The following is a 26151-nucleotide window of genomic DNA, read 5'->3' on the forward strand; positions in this document are numbered from 1 at the left end:
AGAAACTTGACATAGTATCCATGATTAAACATGAATTTGTTTCTGATTCATCTAATTTGGGTAACATGTCTTACAAGATAACATTTTACAAGAAAACTTGGAGAGCAATTAAGAAAACTGAAAAATTAGTAGGATTGCCTGCACCTGTTCTATTTAACCTTGATTCCAGGGAGGATTGGTCAGTCACGGAAAGTGAACTGAATGCATACTTGGAGGGAGATGGCCATCATGCAAGAGACGGCACAGAGGAGGCCGAGGAACACCTCGACTCGTCATCCGATGCAGCAAGTTCTTCGCATCAACATTTTGGGCATGTGGAGCCTTCACCCTTTTCTTCTGCACCGGGACCTTATTATGACTACGCCATGTATGATCCACCGGCATGGAACACTGGCCCTCGTTGGGATTGAACTCCACTTAGGCCAAAAGCCTAAGCTTGGGGGGAGGTATACCGGCATCACTCATTCTTTGCATATTATGGTTGCTGGATACTTGTAAATACTTGTTCAGTTTCTGGAAGTGGTTTTCTAATAAGAGGGAGATGATATTTGGGGAAGTGCTGCCTGAAAACATATCCTGGACTGTTACCAAAAAAAATCTCAAAAACAGCCAGAACGTTATTTTGCGAAGCCAATTTTTGTGCATGTTCCCCAGGTTGTTATCTAACTTTCATTAGTTTAACACTTTTCGAGTTGGGCAGCGGAAGAATTTCTTAAAAATCGATTACTGTACTGCTATCAAGTTTGACGAATTTCTGGTGCTTTGTGTTATGTGACTCTTCTAGTTTTCATTTTCTTGTTTTTGCTTTGTTTCTTTCCTAAAACACAAAAATACCAAAAATATTTCTGTTGTTTCTCTTCACCATTTGCTTATTTTGATTTCTTGCTTTTATTTTGCTTTATTTGCTATCGTTGGTTTGCTATAAGAAAATCCAAAAAGATTTTGCTTTGTTTGCTTGTTTCCTTTTGTTCTTGTTTCCAATTCAAAAACACCAAAAATATTTGCTATTCTTCTTTGGTTTTGTAAAGTTCATTATGAGTTCAATGGTCTTCGGTGGCTGGAGCGTGGTTTTCATTTCATATTATCCAAGCTACACAAGTGAAAGGCAATAATGACGATCTACGACAATTCGATTGTGGTGAGAGGCTGGTATGAACTCTTTTTTTTTCATTTTTGTACATATACTCATCCATGTGAGCATGCTTAGTTGGTTCATGTGAGGTATATGTCATTTAAGAAAGTCTAGTAGTTCATGATCTCTCATGTTTAGCTCCAGTTTATTAATATGAGTAGCATGTCATGGATGTTTGCTTGCATTGTTTTATTCATAAATAGGTATGACATTGTGGTATCCTCCTCTGAATAATTCATTTGAATTGACTTGGCACATGCTCACGCATGCATATGACTGAACAAAAGTCAATTAAGGCTCGATGATTTACTTTGCTTCAGAGTTCTTGTATCACTTTTATGCCTCCGTTAATTTATTTTGCCGCAAGCATGATGTAAGAGCAAAATTCACACCCCAAGTTTTGTGTGTTTGATGACAACACTTGAGTAATCTCACCGTGTGCCTTGAATATCATTGTTAGATTTGCAAGTACACGGTGACCTCGCCGGACGCGTCAAGATCGGAAGACTGAAGCATAGTTGATAGGTTTTCTGGTTTTGTGTGTGTTTAGCGAGGTAACAAAGTTGGAGAGAAAAAGGGAAGAAAACCAGATTTAGCCAGGCCGGTACTACCGGTACCTGTAGCGGTAGTACCGCTACCCCTATAGGTACCGTTGTCGGTACCGCTCTGAGTCTGCGCTGATTCGCCCTCCAGAAACACGCTGCGGTACCCCTGCTGTACCTGGAGCGGTAGTACCGCTCACGAGCGGTAGTACCGCTCAAGGTACCGCTTAGGTACCGTAACCGAGTTACGGTCATACCGCACCGGTACCGCCCTGGTACTGCTCTGGATCCAGTAAGGTCTGGACCCTATTGCGGTACCTCGGGCGGTAGTACCGCTCTACGTCCTTTGACCAGATCTGGATCGAATTTGAACTCAGAGCGGTAGTACCGCTTACCCCAAAGCGGTAGTACCGCTTAGGCCAAATCTGGACATAACGGTTGGATTTGGAGGAGCCTATTTAAGGGCCCCTTCTTCCCCAACACGATTTTATCTCTTCCCCTTCTCTCTCCTCCATTGTTGCTGAGCTTAATCCTTGAGGATCTCCCTCCCCATCCAACCAATTTTTCCCAAACTTTGAGGATAGGTGGAGGAGACCCCGATCTATAGTTCTACCAAGAGAGATTTCACAAATACTAGCTATTCCTTAGTGGATCTTGGTGGTAGGGTTCCTTTGGTGGATCTTGGAGAAGAGTTCCTTTGGTGGAGCATTGGAGAGTTCCTTTGGTGGAGCATTGGAAGAGTTCCTATGGTGGAGCATTGGTGATGGGTTCCTATGGTGGAGCATTGGATGTGTGCAGCTATGGAGTCTAGCTTGGTGGTGTACTAGATCCATTGGGTGTTGGGAGCATCCTTGTGTGTGGAGCTCGCCCCAACCTTGTGAAGGAATCACCGCCTCGACCGGTGCCTTAGTGGAAGAGGGAGAGCACCTCTGTGGAGCTCTCTCGAGGAAGAGGGTGAGGCCTTCCTTCGTAGTGTGGCCGCCTAGTCTCTTGTGTGAGACTAGCACCTCCTCAACGCAGACGTACTTCCTTTAGTGGAAGGAACTGTGGGAAACAAACCTCGACTCGCCTCGCGCCCCCCGGTTGTCTCGCTCCTTACTCTCGTTATCTTGTTGATTCCTTTACTTGTTGCACTCGTCCGATATTCATTGTAGGATCACCCCCATTGCTAAAAGTCACACCTTTACCTTCCGTTGCATAAAACTTGAAAAAGACTAAAACTTGTCGTAGCGCCATTCACCCCCCCCCCCCTCTTGTTTGCTACGATCCATTCAAGTGGTATCAGAGCAATGTGATCTTGCTCGGGCTTTACCTCCTAAGAAATGGCCGAACAAGAGGCGGATAAGAATGGGTCACCTTCCCTTGTGCCACCCGCTCCATCATCGCCCATCGATTCTACGATGGCTACGTCGGATGACCTCAAGAAATTGGAGTCATCCATCGTTGCCCAAATGAAGGCGATGATGATGGAGTTGGTTGTACAAAAACCAAACCCTCCACCAAATGCAAGTGCCGAGGATCCGCCACCAGAAGCTAACACCCTTCCTCTTGTTGATTTTGTCGCGGAAGTGACAAAAGATTCACAAAAGGAAGGGGTTGGGGATACCGGCACTTCAACAAAAGGGAAGGATGATGACACACCGGTTGCGGAACGTCAAGGGGGTTATCATGCGGTGCCACCACCAAATGATTACACCATCAACGTTCCGATACCGATGCCGCATATCTTGTCGCATGGTTCACCACCGTTACTCGAGTCAAACAACTTTGAGAATTGGTAATTCTTAATGCGTTCTCATGTGCGCAGCGCTTCTACCGAGCTTTGGCGTATCATTGAGGAGGGCTATTCACCACGAGATCCCAAGAAATTGACAAGAAGAGATGTGGTGGATGACCAACTCAACGCCACCACCATCAACATGATTCATATGGCCATCAACCCCAAGGACCGCGCTCATATCCGCTCGCTCAAGACCGCCAAGGAAGCATGGGACAAACTTGAGAAGCTCTTCCTCGGCAATGCAAGCATCCAAAGCTCTCGTTTTGATGAAGTGAACAACATGGCCGACAATTTCATCATGATTGAAGGAGAGACCCCCGAAGAGATGTATCGGCGCCTCATCGCTCTTGCCGTACAAATGCAAGATCTTGGAGCAACGTTCGTGGATGACCATTGGATCAAGCACAAGTTCTACAACGCTCTCCTCCCTTATGAGGAAGTGAAGTTGACGGCCATCCACCAAAACGCCTCCTTCCATGCTATGACATCCGATGAAGTCCTTAGCGAAGTCATCGCTTTGGACATCTCCAAGAAGAATGCGGAGGATCTTGTTGCTCGCGCCCACAACTCCCGCAAGCCCAACCTTGCATTGAACATGAAGGTGCATGAAGCTAGTGAAAGTGATGAGGATCCCGTTGAGTGGGGTTCGGATGATCTCAAGCTCAACTACCATGAGCACATGGCTCTCGCCGCCAAGAAGTTTTGGGATGGAAACATGTCCCGAAACACACGACCAAGAAGATCACGTGATTCTCCAAGAAGACTCTCCAAGAGCCCAAGAGAAGGGACAAAGGGGAGAACATGCTACAATTGCGGTGACAAGAATCATTTTGTCGCAGATTCTATGTTTGAGAGAAGAGAAGATCATGGTGGAAGGCTTATCCCAAAGGATAGGTACAAGCCACTCTCCAAAGGATTCTCCAAGTTCTCCCCAAGGTCCGATGACGACAAGGTCTCCTCCAACAAGAAGCCTAAAGCCTTCATCATTTGAGAAGATACTCCTCCGATGAAGATGGAGAGCATGAGGACAAGCGCTCCAACAAGGAAGGAGAGGGAGTGGCCTCCATCGCCATTTCCACTCCCTCTACCTCCCTCTTCGACTCTCCAAATGAGAACCTCGTCACCAACAATGCACGGCGCCTCATGGCAAAGGTATCCACGGAGGTAAAATCCCCTTCCAAACCATCATCTTCGACTAATGCCTCATATATTGATGATGCCACTAGTCTCACCGTTAAACGTGAGATTATGGGTTTGGATTCCTTGGATTCTTTTCTCACTAACATGAAGGGGGACACCAAGATTCATGTTGGGGATCTCTTAGCCCAACTTGATGCGGCACAAGATCTTATCGAGAAGAGGGAGAAGTTGGAAAGGGAAGCGGCCTTTGAGCTTGCCAATCTCAAGGAGGAGCTTGATGATGAACGGAATCTTCGCATGTCTCTTGAAGCTAGTGTCATTGTTCTTGAAGACAAGAATGAAGCTATTGTTTCACGTCTCACCAAGGATCGAGACCATGCACTTGAGTTGGTTGGTGACCTCAAGAACAATATGCTCTCACTCGAGGAAGCCAACAAAGCAAAAGACGATGAAGACCCCGATTCTTCCCATGATGAGCTTGTGGATCAAGTTACTTCCTTGAGGAGGCACAATGCTCTCCTCTTGGAAGTCAATGCTCTTCAAGAAGAAGCCTTGGATGAGTACTATCGCTTGTTCAAAGAGAAGACCTCATGTTGCAACCATGAAGAAGAAATTGCCGCTCTTGAGATCACCAAGGCCAAGCTATTGAGTTTGAGTAGCAAGCAAGAAGAGTCGTTGGAGGAGTGTCTCCGTATGAGCAAGGAGAAGGATACGTGTTGTGATCATGAGGAGCAAATAGCCACCTTGAAGAGAAGGGAAGCCAAGCTCATGGAGATCAACTCCATGCAAGAAGAAACCTTGAAGGAGTACTTTCCTTTGAGCAAGGACTGTGCATGTTGCACTCATGAAAGTGACATTGCCAAGATGGAGAATGACAAGCGCATGCTCATGAAGATAAACGCCCTCCAAGAAGAAGCTTTGATGGAACACTTCCGGGTGAACAAGGCAAAGGAGGTCCAAGTGTTCGATATTTGCCATCCACACCCGGAGCATGAAGATGAAGTCAATCGCTTGAAGGCCAAGGTTGATAGACTCCAAGTTCAAGCCAAGTACTTGGAAGGAATCATTGAAGCAAAAGATGGAGCCAAAGAGGGCTCGTGCAATGAAGGAGGAGTGGCTACCAAGCCAAAGAGAAAGAGGAAGAGGAGGACCAAGAAGAAGATGAACAAGAAGAACATGGAGACCAACCGCGAAGGGAGCAATGCTAGCTCAAGAAGGGATGGAGTACCCAACTCCGCCTCGACGGGTTTCGCCGGCTCTAACAACCCTTCTCATGTTCTTTTTGTTGATTACTATGGACATATTCGTGCTCGCTTTATTGGTCCTCAAAAGGACAATGTTGATTGGACTATTTGGGTTCCCAAACCCCTTATTACTAACATGCTAGGACCCATTGAAAAATGGGTACCTAAATCCAAGACTTGATTCCTTGTAGGACTATGCTTCCGGTGGCGCTAAATGGGTGGTTGATAGTGGAGCCACAAGTCATATGACCGGAAGCAAGGATATTGTTGTCGACCCCGTGCCTTCTCTCTATACCGTTTCATATGGCGACAACACGTGCTCTAAGGTATTGGGTCTTGGCAAGGTGGTGGTAACACCCGACATCTCACTTGTGAATGTCCTCCTTGTCGAGACCCTTGGTTACAACTTACTCTCCGTTCATCAAATTGCTTGTATGGGTCTATGCACATTCTTTGATGAACATATGGTGGTCCTCTTGTGGAGAAAGACACTCAATGTAGCTTTTGTTGGATATGTAGAGAACGGTTTGTATGTTGTCGATTTCTCCGGAAAGACAACGTCTTCCGCTCTTTGCTTGTTCGCCAAAGGTGACAAGGGTTGGTTATGGCATCGCCGACTAGCCCATGTCAACATGAGGACTTTGCAAAGTCTCCACAAGGGTGGCCACATTCTCGGACTAAAAGAAGATGTCTCTTTTTGCAAGGATCGTGTTTGTAGGGCTTGTGTACAAGGAAAAATGCATGGAGCTCCTCACAAGGCCAAGACTATTATCTCTACCACAAGATGCTTGGAGCTCCTACATGTTGATCTCTTTGGTCCACCATCTCATGAAAGTCTTGGAGGAAAGAAGTATTGCCTCGTCATCATTGATGACTATTCACGCTATTGTTGGGTATTCTTCTTCAAGTACAAGAGTGAGACTCAACGTACCATGATGGAGTTTTCCAACCAAGTTCAACGCAAGTACGACAACAAGTTTCTCACAATAAGGAGCGACAATGGAACGGAGTTCAAGAACTACACATTGGATGACTTTCTCGGCGAGGAAGGAATCGAACACCAATACTCCACGCCATATACTCCCCAACAAAATGGGGTCGCCGAAAGGAAGAATCGAACCTTGATCGAAGCCGCTCGAACCATGATGATGGAATACAAGTCCAACTACAATTTTTGGGCGGAAGCTATCTCTACCGCTTGACATGCTACTAATCGCCTCTACTTTCGCAAAGGTCTTGAGAAGACACCATATGAGATCCTCACCGGCAACAAGCCTAATGTGTCATACTTCAAGGTCTTCGGATGCAAATGCTACATGTCAAGGACACGCGCCTATCCAAGTTTGATTCAAAAGCTCAAGAAGGAATTTTCGTTGGCTATGCTACGGATTCTCACGCCTATAGATTCTTCAACAAGTCAAGTGGACGTGTTGTAGAATCTTGTGATGTGACGTTCGATGAAGATGATAGATCATTGGAGGAGCCAAGTGCTTCTTGTGAGAAAGGAGATGCAATTCCCCCAGATACCATAGGAAGGATGGGTGTTGGCATTCGCTTACCTCAAACGCTACCTTCTATGAGTACCGGGGAAGGACCAAGTTCCACCCAAGTGGAGCCATCTACACCACAAGGCCAAGATTCTTCAGTTGATCTAACAACTGCAAGTCAACCTCTACAACAACCTCAAGTTCAAACACAACTTCAAGATCAACCTCGACATCTACAACAACAATCAAGTCCAAGTTCACCTCAACAAGCTCAAGAACAACATACACCGCAAGCTCGTCTACCTCAACACCCAACATCAAGTGACCAAGGTCAAGCTTCAAGTTCTTCTCCGAGTGGTTCGGGGACAATCTTCATGGACACTGATATTCCCTATACCCCCGAGCCGTCCGGATCTCATGACAAAGTTGCCTCTTTTAACGACAATGGAGGTCAAGGCGAGGACCTAAACCGTGATGAAGGCCATGAGGACTCACAAGAACCATCTCCTCAAGCCGACACTCGCCGTGAAGATCCTACTACAAGACACTTGCGTCTCAAGTCTCATTCCTTGCAAAACATCATTGGTGATCTAAAGAGAAATGTCACCACTCGGAGGCAACTTGCAAACTTTTGTGCGCACCATGCCTTTGTCTCTAGGGTGGAACCACTCAAAGTTGATGATGCCCTCAAAGATCCCGATTGGTTGAATGCAATGCAAGAGGAACTCAACAACTTCAAGAGGAATGATGTATGGACTCTCATGAAGCGACCCGATCATTGCCGCAATGTTATCGGCACCAAGTGGATCTTCAAGAACAAGCAAGATGAAAGTGGCACGGTCATCCGCAACAAAGCAAGATTGGTGGCACAAGGCTATTCTCAAGTCGAAGGCATGGACTTTGGTGAAACCTTTGCACCCGTTGCAAGGCTTGAGTCCATTCGTATCCTTTTGGCCTTTGCCTCACATCATGGCTTTAAGTTGCAACAAATGGATGTTAAGTGTGCTTTTCTTAATGGTCCTCTACATGAGGAAGTATATGTGAAGCAACCCCCGGGGTTCGAGGACCCCCATTTCCCGGACCATGTCTTCAAGCTCAAAAAGGCCCTATATGGTCTCAAACAAGCTCCTAGAGCTTGGTATGAGCATCTCAAGGAGTTGCTTGAAGACCGTGGTTTCGAAGTGGGGAAAATCGATCCCACTCTTTTTACTAAGAAGGTCAATGGGGAGCTTTTCGTATGCCAACTCTATGTAGATGACATCATATTTGGCTCTACTAACACAAAATTCAATGATGAGTTTGCTATTTTGATGACAAATAGGTTTGAGATGTCAATGATGGGTGAACTCAAGAACTTTCTTGGGTTCGAGATCAAGCAAATGCGACAAGGCACCTTCATCAATCAAGCAAAGTACCTCCAAGACATGCTCAAGCGCTTTGATATGAAGGATGCCAAGGGGATCGGAACTCCGATGCAACTCAAGTGTCAACTCACTCTTGACGAGGGCGGCAAGGCGGTGGATACCAAGCTCTACCGTTCGATGATAGGTTCGCTTCTCTACCTTTGTGCCTCTCGCCCGGATATAATGTTAAGCGTTGGTATGTGTGCACGGTTTCAAGCAAGTCCGAAGGAAAGCCACCTTATGGCGGTCAAGAGGATCTTTCGATATTTAGTTGATACCCCACACTTCGGACTATGGTACCCAAGGGACACGGACTTTGCATTGGTTGGATTCACCGACTCCGATTGGGCGGGCGACAAGATTGATAGGAAGTCTACCTCCGGAGCATGTCACTTTCTTGGGCGATCTTTGGTGTGTTGGTCCTCGAAGAAGCAAAATTGTGTCTTCGTCTCCACCGCGGAAGCAGAGTATATTGCCGCGGCAAGTAGTTGTGCTCAAATCTTATGGATGAGGCAAACCTTGCGAGATTATGGACTCGAGTATAGCAAGGTGCCTCTTTTGCGTGACAATGAGAGCGCAATCAAGATCGCCTACAATCCGGTTCTTCATGGCAAGACGAAGCACATTGAGATACGGAACCACTTCATCCGGGACCACATTGCTCGCAGAGATATTGTACTATCCTATATTAGCACCAAGGAGCAATTGGCGGACATCTTCACGAAGCCCTTGGATGAGAAGCGCTTTATTGAGTTGAGGCATGAGCTAAATATCATTGATCCATCGAACTTTGCTTGACCGTCGTGCGCACATACCAATCTTACTGTCATATCTAGATGAAAGGCACGCATGGACATAGGGGGAGTGCGGTTTAAATCCATTGAGCTATCACTCCCCCCATAATGCATAAAGAAATCCAAAACATTTGCTATTTGTCAATTAAGTGACTTATGAGCTTCATGTTGAGTTGTAGTCCGTGAGTCCTAGATACATCTACGCGACCTCACAACTACTATACTCTTACACGGTGGCTTCGGCCACCAACACCCCCTCCTTGAGGGTTTTTCGGTTCTTCTTGACCTTGTTTTGTCTTTCTTCTTTGCTTTCTTCTTCGTGTTTTAAGAACCTCTATCAAGCTTGTTTTCTCGTGATTTTTGCAAGCTTGGTTGTATGTTCTTTTTCTCCATCTCTCTAGTTTCGTTACCCTCTTTTTTGGTGTTCCGATGCCAAAGGGGAGAAGTTCCTAGGTGGATGGAGACCTTTGTTGTTTGTAGTCGTTTGGTCCTAGTTGCTTATCTTGTCTTATGGCTACATCAATAACCCTATGGAGGCATCTTATTGTGTGAGTTTGGGTATTCTCAAGGCTATGGTATGATAACTACACCTAAATCTCCGTATATGATCTTATGTTGCCTCCATATTGTGCATATGCCTCTTGAACATGTCATCTATCTATGTTGCATATGTGCTTGGTTTGTAAAAACTAGGGGGAGTGATGTCTCTATAACATGTGTATTTGTATTCAAATACATATTCATGATATGCACATGTGTAGGGGGAGCTCTGTCGAGTTTTTGCAAATCTAATGTTCTTATCATAATATCATATGTTATTGTCTACTCTTGTGTTGTCATCAAACACCAAAAAGGGGGAGATTGTAAGAGCAAAATTCACACCCCAAGTTTTGTGTGTTTGATGACAACACTTGAGTAATCTCACCGTGTGCCTTGAGTATCATTGTTAGATTTGCAAGTACACGGTGACCTCGCCGGACGCGTCAAGATCGGAAGACTGAAGCGTAGTTGATAGGTTTTCTGGTTTTGTGTGTGTTTAGCGAGGTAACAAAGTTGCAGAGAAAAAGGGAAGAAAACCAGATTTAGCCAGGCCGGTACTACCGGTACCTGTTGCGGTAGTACCGCTACCCCTATAGGTACCGCTGTCGGTACCGCTCTGAGTCTGCGCTGATTCGCCCTCCAGAAACACGCTGCGGTACCCCTGCTGTACCTGGAGCGGTAGTACCGCTCACGAGTGGTAGTACCGCTCAAGGTACCGCTTAGGTACCGTAACCGAGTTACGGTCGTACCGCACCGGTACCGCCCTGGTACCGCTCTGGATCCAGTAAGGTCTGGACCCTATTGCGGTACCTCGAGCGGTAGTACCGCTCTGCGTCCTTTGACCAGATCTGGATCGAATTTGAACTCAGAGCGGTAGTACCGCTTACCCCAAAGCGGTAGTACCGCTTAGGCCAAATCTGGACATAACGGTTGGATTTGGAGGAGCCTATTTAAGGGCCCCTTCTTCCCCAACACGATTTTATCTCTTCCCCTTCTCTCTCCTCCATTGTTGCTGAGCTTAATCCTTGAGGATCTCCCTCCCCATCCAACCAATCTTGCCCAAACTTTGAGGATAGGTGGAGGAGACCCCGATCTATAGTTCTACCAAGAGAGATTTCACAAATACAAGGCAATTCCTTAGTGGATCTTGGTGGTAGGGTTCCTTTGGTGGATCTTGGAGAAGAGTTCCTTTGGTGGAGCATTGGAGAGTTCCTTTGGTGGAGCATTGGAGAGTTCCTTTGGTGGAGCATTGGAAGAGTTCCTATGGTGGAGCATTGGTGATGGGTTCCTATGGTGGAGCATTGGATGTGTGCAGCTATGGAGTCTAGCTTGGTGGTGTACTAGATCCATAGGGTGTTGGGAGCATCCTTGTGTGTGGAGCTCGCCCCAACCTTGTGAAGGAATCACCGCCTCGACCGGTGCCTTAGTGGAAGAGGGAGAGCACCTTCGTGGAGCTCTCTCGAGGAAGAGGGTGAGGCCTTCCTTCGTGGTGTGGCCGCCTAGTCTCTTGTGTGAGACTAGCACCTCCTCAACGCAGACGTACTTCCTTTAGTGGAAGGAACTATGGGAAACAAACCTCGACTCACCTCGCGCCCCCCGGTTGTCTCGCTCCTTACTCTCGTTATCTTGTTGATTCCTTTACTTGTTGCACTCGTCCGATATTCATTGTAGGATCACCCCCATTGCTAAAAGTCACACCTTTACCTTCCGTTGCATAAAACTTGAAAAAGACTAAAACTTGCCGTAGCGCCATTCACCCCCCCTCTTGTTCGCTACGATCCATTCACATGATTATGACACTGACTGCTCTCTTGATTTGTCGCTCCCCAGTCTATGGCTAGCCTTCACTTGTACTGAGCGGGAACGCTGCTCGTGCTTCCAAACCCCTGAAAACCAAGATGTTCCAAAGTGTCCACCATAAATACCTATGCATGGCATTTCAAACCATTCCAAGTAAATTCTCATGCGCTACCTTTAAACCTTCAAAATGCTTCTCAATTTGTGTTAATATTTTATAGCTCATGAGGAAGTATGTGGTGTTTATCTTTCAACCTTGTCATTTACTTTTGACAGACTTTCATAATGGACTAGTGGCACATCCGCTTATCCAATAATTTTGCAAAAAGAGCTGGCAACGGGGTTCCCAGCCCCGATTAATCAAACTTCATTAATAATTCTCTTCACATGTTTTCCTCTGATTCATCAGTAAGCAACTTAATTTTGCAAATAGACACTCCTCCATGGTATGAGATTGATGGAAGGCACCCTAGGATTCGGTTAGCCATGGCTTGTGTAAGCAAAGGTTGGGGGGAGTGTCACCCATAATAAAACTAAAGTACATGTGTAAACAAAAGAGAAGAGGGATGATCTACCTTGCTGGTAGAAATAACGTCCTTCATGGGAGCCGCTCTTGAAAGTCTGGTTGGAGAGGTAGTTGGTGTACCCATTACCATTCGTTGACAACAACAAACACCTCTCAAAATAATTTTACTCATGTTTTAAAAATGAAAAGCTCTAGCGCATGTTAATCCCTGCTTCCCTCTGCGAAGGGTCAATCTTTTACTTTCATGTTGTGTCACCATCCTTTCTTTGAGCACTTTCTCGAGAGCACAACTGTCATTCTTGGTATAATATGCTTGTCTCAAAATATGATTGACTGTGGTATAACTTTGATGCTTTTATCTTTGACAATCTCTATTTCTAGTCTTTCTATGAACTTCGGAGGTGCCTGAGCATTTATGTTTTGCTATTCAAATACGGGCAAGCGAGATACCACTTTATCATACCCTTTTATGAACATTGCAATCCTGCTGATAGACATGATTCATGATGCTTATTATTAATTTGTTGGTACCTTTCCATGATTGACATAGCTATTGGATGATCTTATTTGCATGTATCTTATTATGAATTGCCTAAGTACTTGTCCATGTCATGAGAATATTTACATCATATGAACAAATGTGTTCGTGAAAGTTCTTTTATCGCACTCAGTTGTTAACTGAATTGCTTGAGGACAAGCAATAAGCTAAGCTTGGGGGGAGTTGATACGTCCAAAACGTATCTACTTTCCCGAACACTTTTGCTATTGTTTTGCCTCTAATTTGTGTATTTTGGATACAACTAACACGGACTAACGCTGTTTTCAGCAGAATTGCTCTGGTGTCTCATTTTTGTGCAGAAATTCAACTTTCAGGAAAATCCCCGGAACTTATGTCGAAGGTCTTATTTTTCCAGAAGATTTACGGAGCCAGAAGGGCAAGCCTGGTGGAGGCCCGAGGCCCCCACACACTAGGCCGGCGCGGCCCAGGAGGGGGCGCGCCGCCCTACTGTGTGGCCCCCTCGGCTGGCCTTCCGACACCCTCCTGTGGACTACTTAAGGGTTTCGATCTAAAAATGCGAGAAGAGAAGTTGAAGTCGCCAGAAACCTCCCAGTACGCCGCCACCGTCGCGAAACTCCACCTCGGGACCAGAAACTCTGTTCTGGCACTCCGCCGGGACGGGGAATTGGAGGAGATCATCGCCATCATCACCACCGACGCCTCTCCATCGACCAGCCATGTTTCCCCCATCCATGTGTGAGTAATTCCCCCACTGTAGGCTGAAGGGGATGGTAGGGATTGGATGAGATTGGTCATGTAATAGCATAAGATTGTTAGGGCATAGTGCCTAGTGTCCGTAATTGGTACTTTGATGATATTGTTGCAACTTGTTATGCTTAATGCTTGTCACCAGGGCCCGAGTGCCATGATCTCAGATCTGAACATGTTATTGTTTCATAATGATATGCATTGTTTTATGATCTTACCTGCAAGTTGTATACACATGTCGCTGTCCGGAACCCGAGGCCCAGTGAATCGGGACAACCGGAGGGGATGGCAGTGATGTGAGGATCACATGTGTTCACGAAGTGTTAATGCTTTGCTCCGGTACTTTATTAAAAGGAGTACCTTAATATCCAGTAGATTCCCTAGAGGCCCGGCTGCCACCGGCTGGTAGGACAAAAGATGTTGTGCAAGTTTCTCATTGCGAGCATGTACGACTATATACGGAACACATGCCTATGGATTGCTTAGTACTTGGACACCGTTTTATTATTATCTACAAATGCTCTGCTTTGATTGTTACATGAGTTTCTCTCATCCATGCAACGCCCGTCATCCATCCCTGTGCCTACAGTATTTTAATCTTGCTGTTTACTATAATCACTACTACTGTCTTTGTTACTCTCCTACTGTTGTTTCACTACTTCTACTGCTATAAAACTGTTACTACTGATAAACTCTTGCGAGCAAGTCTGTTTCCAGGTGCAGCTGAATTGACAACTCCGCTGTTAAGGTTTTCAAGTATTCTTTGTCTCCCCTTGTGTCAAATCAATAAATTGGGTTTTACTTCCCGCGAAGACTGTTGCGATCCCCTATACTTGTGGGTTATCAATTGGATCTTACTCGAAAACCCTAAACCACGTAAAATATGCAAACCAAATTAGAGACATCTTGTTTTTGCAGGGTTTGGTGATGTGATATGGCCATAATATGATGATGAATATGTATGAGATGATCATTATTGTATTGTGGCAACCGGCAGGAGCCTTATGGTTGTCTTTAAATTTCATGTTGAGTAGTATTTCAAAGTAGTTGTAATAGTTGCTACATGAGGTGAACAACCATGAAGACGGCACCATGGACCTTGACGCTACGCCGATGATGATGGAGATCATGCCCGTTGATGATGGAGATCAAGTCCGTGCTTTGGAGATGAAGATCGAAGGCGCAAAGACTAAAGGGCCATATCATATCACATATGAATTGCATGTGATGTTAATCTTTTATGCATCTTATTTTACTTAGAACGCGACGGTAGCATTATAAGATGATCCCTCACATTAATATCAAGATAATAAAGTGTTCTCCCCTCGTATGCACCGTTGTAACAGTTCGTTGTTTCGAAGCATCTCGTGATGATCGGATGTGATAGACTCAACGTTCACATACAACGGGTGTAAGCAATGTTGCACACGCGGAATACTTGGGTTTGCTTGACGAGCCTAGCATGTACAGACATGGCCTCGGGACAACAGAAACCGAAAGGTTGAACACGAGTCATATGGATGATATGATCAACATGTTGATGTTCACCATTGAAGCTACATCATCTCACGTGATGATCGGTTTTGGTGTAGTGGATTTGGATCGTGTACCACTTAACAACTATGAGGGATGTTGTATTATGTGGGAGTTCATTAGTAATTAGGTTAAAACATGAAGTAATTATCATAAACATAGTCTGAGTAGTATTTTGAATTAATTTGTAGTATTGGCATCTGTTTTTCTACCATGCGCTAGTCTTGTTATTGAGATAGAAATACTATTAAAATCTGACAAGAAACTTTACGGACTGGTACCGTATTGTTAAAGAATCAAGAAATGATTAAAGTCCTATTGCAAACTTTTAGTAAACCTCACATTGTTGATTTAAAGAGCTATGGTTTCAATTAGTACCTAAAGTTATCTTGTCTCCGTGATACTTGAAGTTCAAATCTGTTTGAAAAGTAAGGAGCTGAAAATTTAGTTTTCAGAAATAATCAAGGTATGAGATATATGTGATATCTAAGACCTTATTGCAAGATGATAGAATATAATTTGGTGAGACTACATAAACTCATAAGTTTTATGGGAATGTATGAAGGTTGAAGACGCCAGGCGTCACAATCCTCCAACTATTGGGGCACTAACGATATTCGCATATCCATGAAGTGATCGTCCTTAGTATGCACCGTTGCTAAGACTCGTCGTTTCGAAGCATCACGTGATGATCGGGTGTGATAGATTCTACGTGTGCATACAACGGGTGCAAGCCAGATTTGCACATGCGAATACCAAGGTTAAACTTTACGAGCCTAGCATGTACAGACATGGTCTCGGAAAGTCATCATGATACAATGGATAAAATTATGAGTGAAATTGTCATCATATTACAAGGTTACTAATAGTGAAATCCGGAACACTTGTCATATGATAATCAACTTCAAAGTAAGAACCTCAAGGTTATTGGTATTTGACCAACAAACCTAGAATTTAATGATGTTGAAGTGTTTTTCTGAATAATGAGGAAAGCTAAAAGAGAAACTACAAAAGATATTTTGGCAGAAAGAAAAGAAAAGACTAGAAAGTCCAGCTCAGGTGTATTTAAATGATATACATGTTATGGTTGTATTCCTAGTTTGGTCACACAATGAAATTCTTGCGTATTTGTACCATATTGGTTGGTATGAAGTGTCATACGAAACAACGCAATACAAGAATACAATGGCCTAAGTGACTGATAAGGAATATGGTAATAATGCACATCTGGAACATAATAAAGTGTTATTATGTTTGTCGTTGGCATTCTACCTAGCCCTTAGAATTTATAATAAAGAACTTAATAATTGTTATTTTGCTCTGGTCAAATAAAAACAATGAGTTGTTCAAATTATGACATTACTCCATATACGATGGATGAGTTATTATAAATCTTAATGGTGAATCACACGTACATAATACTGACGCTAAAATACCATAAGGCAAATGATTTGAATTCCACTTATTTGTGGAACCGCCATTTAGGTCATGTTAGAAAGGAACGCATGAAGGAACTCCATGTAAATGGATTTTTGGAGTCATTTGATTTTTTGAATCGTTTGGCGCTTGCAAATCTTTTCTAAAGAGAATGACTAAAATACCGTTCATAGGCCAAGAGTTGAACGGGCAACTAACTTAGTGGAAAAATACATGATGATGTATGTGGTTCACTGGGTATAGTTGTGTGCGGGAGATTCTTCTACTTCATGAAAACTTTCAACAATGAATTGAGTATATATATGAGGATATATTCGATAAGGAAGAAGTTTGAAACATTTGAATAGATTCAAATAAATTTCAGCATGAAGTGGAAATCATCGTAATAGAAAAGTCAAATATCTATGATTGGATCATGGTGGAAATATTTGAATTACGAGTTTTAGCGAACATCTAAGAGAGTCATGAAATTGTTCTACAACTCACATTTCTTGGAGTATCATAAAGATGATATAGTATCCGAGAGATGTATCCAAACCTTGTTGGATTAATGATGAGATAAAATATTATGACGCTATTATATTTTTGTGGATTATGCTTTAGTGACTACCACTTTTACACTAAATAGAGTATCATCATGATCCGTAGAAATGACACCATACTAATAGTCTTTTTTTAAATTTTGGTATGCATAGCATAAGTAAATAAGTTTAAAACCAAAATCGGATGAATGTCTTTGTTGGTTATCCCAGTGAATTGATTGGGAATTCTTCCCACTATGGAGACAAAGACAAAAGTGTTTGTCAATGTTTCTTATTTCCAAGAAATTGTTTCTAGCGAAGTATTTGAGTGGGAGGACAATAGAACTTGATAAGGTTTATGAACTTGAGCATAATGATCAGAGTAGCGCAGCATTGGAATTGGTTCTGGAAGCGGCCACGACGATCATGGCTCCCATGACTACAAAGTGCTCTAGCCATGGAGATCGAAGTACCTATTGAATCTTGTAGGTATGGTATACTTTGTGATCAAATAAATGATTTGTGGACAAAGGATTGTTTTTGAACAATGATAAACCAACTACATGCAAAGAAGTTATGATGGGCCCTGACTCCGTTAAAATGGCTATACGCCATGAAATCCAAGATAGATGAATACTTTTTGAAAGTAAATGGATCTACAAAATTGATGGACTTGGATGAAATATCCTTGAAGAAGCTCGACTTGTCGAAAAATTGTTTACGACAAAGTTCAAAGAGTTGACTACGATAACATTAGATCTTCCGTAGCAATGCTTATAGTCTATGTGGATTATTCTAGTAATCACTACATATTTCTTTTATGAGATATGCTAGTAGGATGGCAAAATACACTACTTAACAGAAGTGTGTATTAAAGGTATATACAAGATACAACCAATTGTTTTGCTAGTCCGTGGAATACTAGATAGGTATACGAACTTCAATTGGATGAAGTGAGTATCACGGAGTTGGAATCTTCACCAGATGAAATAGTCAAAGAGTTTTTTATTTCATTAGAGACGATGAAGAGGCTTGCATTTGCAAGAAATTAAGTGGGAGCGCTGAGACATATTTATAATACTTATGTAGATGACTGATGTCTACGGGTGCTTATATTCTTGTAGACAGTGTTGGGGCTCCAAGAGCAGAGGTTTGTAGAACAGCAGCAAGTTTCCCTTAAGTGGATCACCCAAGGTTTATCGAACTCAGGGAGGAAGAGGTCAAAGATATCCCTCTCATGCAACCCTGCAACCACAAAGCAAGAAGTCTCTTGTGTCCCCAACACACCTAATAGGTGCACTAGTTCGGCGAAGAGATAGTGAAATACAGGTGGTATGAATAAATATGAGCAGTAGCAACGACACCAGAAAAGTGCTTGCTGGCGTGTAGTTGATGGTGGTAATATTGCATGCAGTACAGATATAGTAAAACAGTAAACAAGCAGCGATAGCAATATTTAGGAACAAGGCCTAGGGATCATACTTTCACTAGTGGACACTCTCAACTTTGATCACATAACAGAATAGATAAATGCATACTCTACACTCTCTTGTTGGATGATGAACACCATTGCGTAGGATTACACGAACCCTCAATGCCGGAGTTAACAAGCTCCACAATTCAATGTTCATATTTAAATAACCTTAGAGTGCATGACAGATCAACACAACTAAACCAAGTACTAACGTAGCATGCACACTGTCACCTTCACGCTACGAAAGGAGGCATAGATCACATCAAAACCATCATAGCAATAGTTAACTTCATAATCTACTAGAGATCATAATCATAGCCTACGCCAAGTACTAACACGGATGCACACACTGTCACCATTACACCGTGCAGGAGGAATAAACTACTTTAATAACATCACTAGAGTAGCACACAGATAAATTGTGATACAAAACACATTGCAATCATAAAGGGATATAAATAAGCACTTCACTATGCCATTCATAACAGTGAATAAGTATTCTGTGAAATATAGCCTAAGAGACCCACACGGTGCACACACTGTCACCTTTACACACGTGGGACAAGGAGTCTCCGGAGATCACATAAGTAAAATTCACTTGACTAGCATAACGACATCTAGATTACAAGCATCATCATATGAATCTCAATCATGTAAGGCAGCTCATGAGATTATTGTATTGAAGTACATAGGAGAGAGATGAACCACATAGCTACCGGTACAGCCCCGAGCCTCGATGGAGAACTACTCCCTCCTCATGGGAGACAGCAGCGTTGATGGAGATGGCGGTGGTGTCGATGGAGGAGCCTTCCGGGGGCACTTCCCCGTCCGGCGGCGTGCGAGAACGGGAGACTCCTGTCCCCCAGATCTTGGCTTCACGATGGCGGCGGCTCTGGAAGGTTTCTCGTACCGTGGCTTTTTCGTCTCGAGGTTTTAGGTCGAGGGGCTTCTTATAGGCGAAGAGGCGGCGTCAGAAGGTCAACGAGGCGATGACACCATAGGGCGGCGTGGCCAGGGCCTGGGCCGCGCCGGCCTATCATCTGGGGCCCCTGTGGCCCCCCTCTGGCGACTCTCGGGTGTTCTGGAAGCTTCGTGGAAAAATAGGATGCTGGGCGTTGATTTCGTCCGATTCCGAGAATATTTCCTTACTAGGATTTCTGAAACCAAAAACAGCAAAACAGAACTGGCCCTTCGGCATCTCGTCAATAGGTTAGTTCCAGAAAATGCATAAATATGACATAAAGTGTGCATAAAACATGTAGATATCATCAATAATGTGGCATGGAACATAAGAAATTATCGATACGTCGGAGACGTATCAGCATCCCCAAGCTTAGTTTCTGCTCGTCTAGCGATGTAAACGATAACAAAGATAATTTCTGGAGTGACATGCCATCATAATCTTGATCATACTATTGTAAGCATATGTAATGAATGCTGCGATCAAAACAATGGTAAATGACATGAGTAAACAAATGAATCATATAGCAAAGACTTTTCATGAATATTACTTCAAGACAAGCATCAATAAGTCTTGCATAAGAGTTAACTCATAAAGCAATAAATTCATAGTAGAGGCATTGAAGCAACATAAGGGAAGATTAAGTTTCAGCGGTTGCTTTTGACTTATAACATGTATATCTCATGGATATTGTCAATGTAAAGTAATATAACAAGTGCAATATGCAAGTATGTAGGAATCAATGCACAGTTCACACAAGTGTTTGCTTCTTGGGATGGAGAGAAATAGGTGAACTGACTCAACATAAAAGTAGAAGAATGGTCCTTCAAAGAGGAAAGCATCGATTGCTATATTTGTGCTAGAGCTTTGATTTTGAAAACATAAAAAGAGCATAAAAGTAAAGTTTTGAGAGGTGTTTAATGTTGTCAACGAATGGTAGTGGGCACTCTAACCCCCTTGCCAGACAAACCTTCAAGGAGCGGCTCCCATTTTATTTTATTTTTGGGTGGCACTCCTTCCAACCTTTCTTTCACAAACCATGGCTAACCGAATCCTCGGGTGCCTGCCAACAATCTCATACCATGAAGGAGTGCTCTTTTATTTTCTTTTTATTATGATGACACTCCTCCCAACCTTTGCTTACACAAGCCATGGCTAACCGAATCCTTCGGGTGCCGTCCAACAATCACATACCATGGAGGAGTGTCCATTTTGGTTAATTAATTTGGGACTGGGAATCCCATTGCCAGCTCTTTTTGCAAAATTATTGGATAAGCGGATGAAGCCACTAGTCCATTGGTGAAAGTTGCCCAACAAGATTGAAAGATAAACACCACATACTTCCTCATGAGCTATAAAACATTGACACAAATCAGAGGTAATAAATTTTGAATTGTTTAAAGGTAGCACTCAAGCAATTTACTTTGGAATGGCGGAGAAATACCATGTAGTAGGTAGGTATGGTGGACACAAATGGCATAGTAGTTGGATCAAGGATTTTGGATGCATGAGAAGTATTCCCTCTCGATACAAGGTTTAGGCTAGCAAGGTTATTTGAAACAAACACAAGGATGAACCGGTGCAGCAAAACTCACATAAAAGACATATTGTAAACATTATAAGACTCTACACCATCTTCCTTGTTGTTCAAAACACTTTACTAGAAATTATCTAGACCTTAGAGAGACCAATTATGCAAACCAAATTTTAGCAAGCTCTATGTATTTCTTCATTAATGGGTGCAAAGTATATGATGCAAGAGCTTAATCATGAGCACAACAATTGCCAAGTATCACATTATCCAAGACATTCTACCAATTACCACATGTAGCATTTCCCGTTTCCAACCATATAACAATTTAACGAAGTAGTTTCAACCTTCGCCATGAAAATTAAAAGCTAAGGACACATGTGTTCATATGAACCAGCGGAGCGTGTCTCTCTCCCACACAAGCATTTATTCAAACAAAAACAAAAACAAAAACACACAGACGCTCCAAGTAAAGTACATAAGATGTGATCGAATAAAAATATAGTTTCAAGAGAAGGAACCTGATAATTTGTCGATGAAGAAGGGGATGCCTTGGGCATCCCCAAGCTTATATGCTTGGGTCTTCTTGAAATATGCAGGGATGAACCACCGGGGCATCCCCAAGCTTAGAGCTTTCACTCTTCTTGATCATAGTATATCATCCTCCTCTCTTGACCCTTGAAAACTTCCTCCACACCAAACTCAAAACAATTCATTAGAGGGTTAGTGCACAATCAAAATTTACATGTTCAGAGGTGACATAATCATTCTTAACACTTCTGGACATTGCACAAAGCTACTGAAAGTCAATGGAATCGAAAAATCCATCGAACATATCAAAACAGGCAATGCGAAATAAAAGGCAGAATCTGTCAAAACAGAACAGTTCGTATTGACGAATTTAATTGAGGCACCAGACTTGCTCAAATGAAAATGTTCAAATTTAATGAAAGTTGCGTACATATCTGGGGATCACTCACGTAAATTGGCATAATTTTCTGAGTTGCCTACAGAGAATTTTGCCCAGATTCGTGACAGCAAAGAAATCTGTTTCTGCGCAGTAATCCAAATCTAGTATCAACCTTGCTATCAACGACTTTACTTGGCACAACAAAACACAAAACTAAGATAAGGAGAGGTTGCTACAGTAGTAAACAACTTCCAAGACACAAAATAAAAACAAAGTACTGTAGCAAAATAAACACATGGGTTATCTCCAAGAAGTTCTTTCTTTATAGCCATTAAGATGGGCTCAGCAGTTTTAATGATGCACTCACAAGAAATAGTATTTGAAGAAAAAGAGAGCATCAAGAGGCAAATTCAAAACACATTTAAGCCTAACATGCTTCCTATGAAAAGGAATCTTGTACACAAATAAATTCATGAAGAGCAAAGTGACAAGATCAGGAAGATAAAACAAGTGTAGCTTCAAAAATTTCAGCACATAGAGAGGCATTTTAGTAACATGAAAATTTCCACAACCATATTTTCCTCTCTCATAATAACTTTCAGTAGCATCATGAGCAAATTCAACAATATAACTATCACATAAAGCATTCTTATCATGAGTCTCATGCATAAAATTATTACTCTCCACATAGGCATAGTCAATTTTATTAGTGATAGTGGGAGCAAATTCAACAAAGTAGCTATCATCAAATATAGGAGGCATATTGTAATCATAATCAAATTTATCCTCCATAACAGGTGGCAACAAAAGACTACTATCATTATAATCATCATAGATAGGAGGTAAAGTATCATCAAAGAAAATTTTCTCCTCAATGCTTGGGGGACTAAAAATATCAAGCTCATCAAAACCAGCTTCCCCAAGCTTAGAATTTTCCATAGCATTAGCAACAATAGTGTTCAAAGCATTCATATTAATAACATTCCCATTAGCATGCATATAAAGTTCCATGGGTTTTTTAATTCTCTCTTCAAACACATCATGTCCTAATTCAAGATAAAGTTCATAAAGATCTCTCATATTTTTGTTGTTTTCCATTATGCCTTACTAGTGTAAACAAGAAACAAAAAGATGCAATTGTAGGATCTAAAGGAAATAGCTTCGAGCACACACACAATGGCGCCAGAAAAGTACTGTTACCTGGAACCGAAGTATGAGTGCCTTTTACCTTTCCTCCCCGGCAACGGCGCCAGAAAATAGCTTGATGTCTACGGGTGCTTCTATTCTTGTAGACAGTGTTGGGCCTCCAAGAGCAGAGGTTTGTAGAACAGCAGCAAGTTTCCCTTAAGTGGATCACCCAAGGTTTATCGAACTCAGGGAGGAAGAGGTCAAAGATATCCCTCTCATGCAACCCTGCAACCACAAAGCAAGAAGTCTCTTGTGTCCCCAACACACCTAATAGGTGCACTAGTTCGGCGAAGAGATAGTGAAATACAGGTGGTATGAATAAATATGAGCAGTAGCAACGGCACCAGAAAAGTGCTTGCTGGCGTGTAGTTGATGGTGGTAATATTGCAGGCAGTATAGATATAGTAAAACAGTAAACAAGCAGCGATAGCAGTATTTAGGAACAAGGCCTAGGGATCATACTTTCACTAGTGGACACTCTCAACTTTGATCACATAACAGAATAGATAAATGCATACTCTACACTCTCTTGTTGGATGATGAACACCATTGCGTAGGATTACACGAACCCTCAATGCCGGAGTTAACAAGCTCCACAATTCAATGTTCATATTTAAATAACCTTAGAGTGCATGACAGATCAACACAACTAAACCAAGTACTAACGTAGCATGCACACTGTCACCTTCACGCTACGAAAGGAGGCATAGATCACATCAATACCATCATAGCAATAGTTAACTTCATAATCTACAAGAGATCATAATCATAGCCTACGCCATGTACTAACACGGATGCACACACTGTCACCATTACACCGTGCAGGAGGAATAAACTACTTTAATAACATCACTAGAGTAGCACACAGATAAATTGTGATACAAAACACATTGCAATCATAAAGGGATATAAATAAGCACTTCACTATGCCATTCATAACAGTGAATAAGTATTCTGTGAAATATAGCCTAAGAGACCCACACGGTGCACACACTGTCACCTTTACACACGTGGGACAAGGAGTCTCCGGAGATCACATAAGTAAAATTCACTTGACTAGCATAACGACATCTAGATTACAAGCATCATCATATGAATCTCAATCATGTAAGGCAGCTCATGAGATTATTGTATTGAAGTACATAGGAGAGAGATGAACCACATAGCTACCGGTACAGCCCCGAGCCTCGATGGAGAACTACTCCCTCCTCATGGGAGATAGCAGCGTTGATGGAGATGGCGGTGGTGTCGATGGAGGAGCCTTCCGGGGGCACTTCCTGTCCCGGCAGCGTGCCGGAACAGAGACTCCTGTCCCCCAGATCTTGGCTTCGCGATGGCGGCGGCTGTGGAAGGTTTCTCGTACTGTGGCTTTTTCGTCTCGAGGTTTTAGGTCGAGGGGCTTCTTATAGGCGAAGAGGCGGCGTCAGAAGGTCAACGAGGCGACGACACCATAGGGCGGCGCGGCCAGGGCCTGGGCCGCGTCGGCCTATCATCTGGGGCCCCTGTGGCCCCCCTCTGGCGACTCTCGGGTGTTCTGGAAGCTTCGTGGAAAAATAGGATGCTGGGCGTTGATTTCGTCCGATTCCGAGAATATTTCCTTACTAGGATTTCTGAAACCAAAAACAGCAGAAAACAGGAACTGGCCCTTCGGCATCTCGTCAATAGGTTAGTTCCAGAAAATGCATAAATATGACATAAAGTGTGCATAAAACATGTAGATATCATCAATAATGTGGCATGGAACATAAGAAATTATAGATACGTTGGAGACGTATCAATGACATATAGTTGGTTTTAAATGATGTAATTATATACTTGATTAAAAGGTTTCATTGAAAATTAACTTCAATGAAAGGATATGGACTGAAACATATTTAGTGTCAAGATCTATGAAGATAGATTGAAACACATAATAAGTTTAAGTCAAAGTACATAGAATGGATATTGAAGTAGTTCAATATAGAAATATTAAGAAAATGTTCTTTTCATGTGAAGGTTTAACAAGACTTGAGTGTATCTGACACTTGATGAGTAAAAAAACACATGAGTGATTTTAGATCATGAATAATATGTACAAAATTAGATATCTTGTGCTCTAAAAGGTTAGGAGCATATACCAGAATGATTCATGTGATGAGTATTGGACAACAGTAAGAATATCCTTGAGTACTTTAGAAGAACCAAGAATATATATATATATAATTTTGTATGGAGAAATGACAAACAAATCGCTGTAAGGTGTTGCACCGATATTGGTTTTGTCACATATAAAATACAATTTCAATCTCAAATTTGACTAAGTGTTGTTTAAAAGGTAGCACAATGAGCTAGAAGTTGTCTATGCTAGATTTAGAAGAGTTCTAAATATTGTGACGGATTCTACAAACGAAGGCAGAGTATGTCATTGTTTTGACAATAACTGAGGATGTTAAGTCAAGAGGTTCTATGAGAACTTTGTGTAGTTCCGATAGTGTCAGAACTTTGAAGCTATATTGTGTGTGACAATATTAGTGACATATTTCAGACCGCGGAATTAAGGTTCCACCGAAAGACCAAACATATTTAATGCCGACTCATTTAGAAAATGAGTGATGCGCAGCCTGGTGATGCGTTGAGACGCAAATGAATTGCAAAATACATACGTTTCTGAGCATGTCAGATATGTTGACTAAAACTTCTCCCGTGAGCAAAACATGATAAAGCACCGGAAGGCCAAGGTGTTATATCTTTACATATGTAAACTAGATTATTGACTCTAGTGCAAGTGGGAGACTGTTAGAGATATGCCCAAGAGGCAATAATAAAATGGTTATTATAATATATCTTTGTGTTCATGATAATGTTTACATACCATGTTATAATTGTATTAACCGAAACATTGATACATGTGTGTTATGTGAACAACAAGGAGTCCCTAGTAAGCCTCTTGTATAACTAGCTTGTT

The sequence above is a fragment of the Lolium perenne genome, chromosome 6, assembly GCF_019359855.2.
Source record: "Lolium perenne isolate Kyuss_39 chromosome 6, Kyuss_2.0, whole genome shotgun sequence".
Taxonomy (NCBI): Eukaryota; Viridiplantae; Streptophyta; class Magnoliopsida; order Poales; family Poaceae; genus Lolium; species Lolium perenne.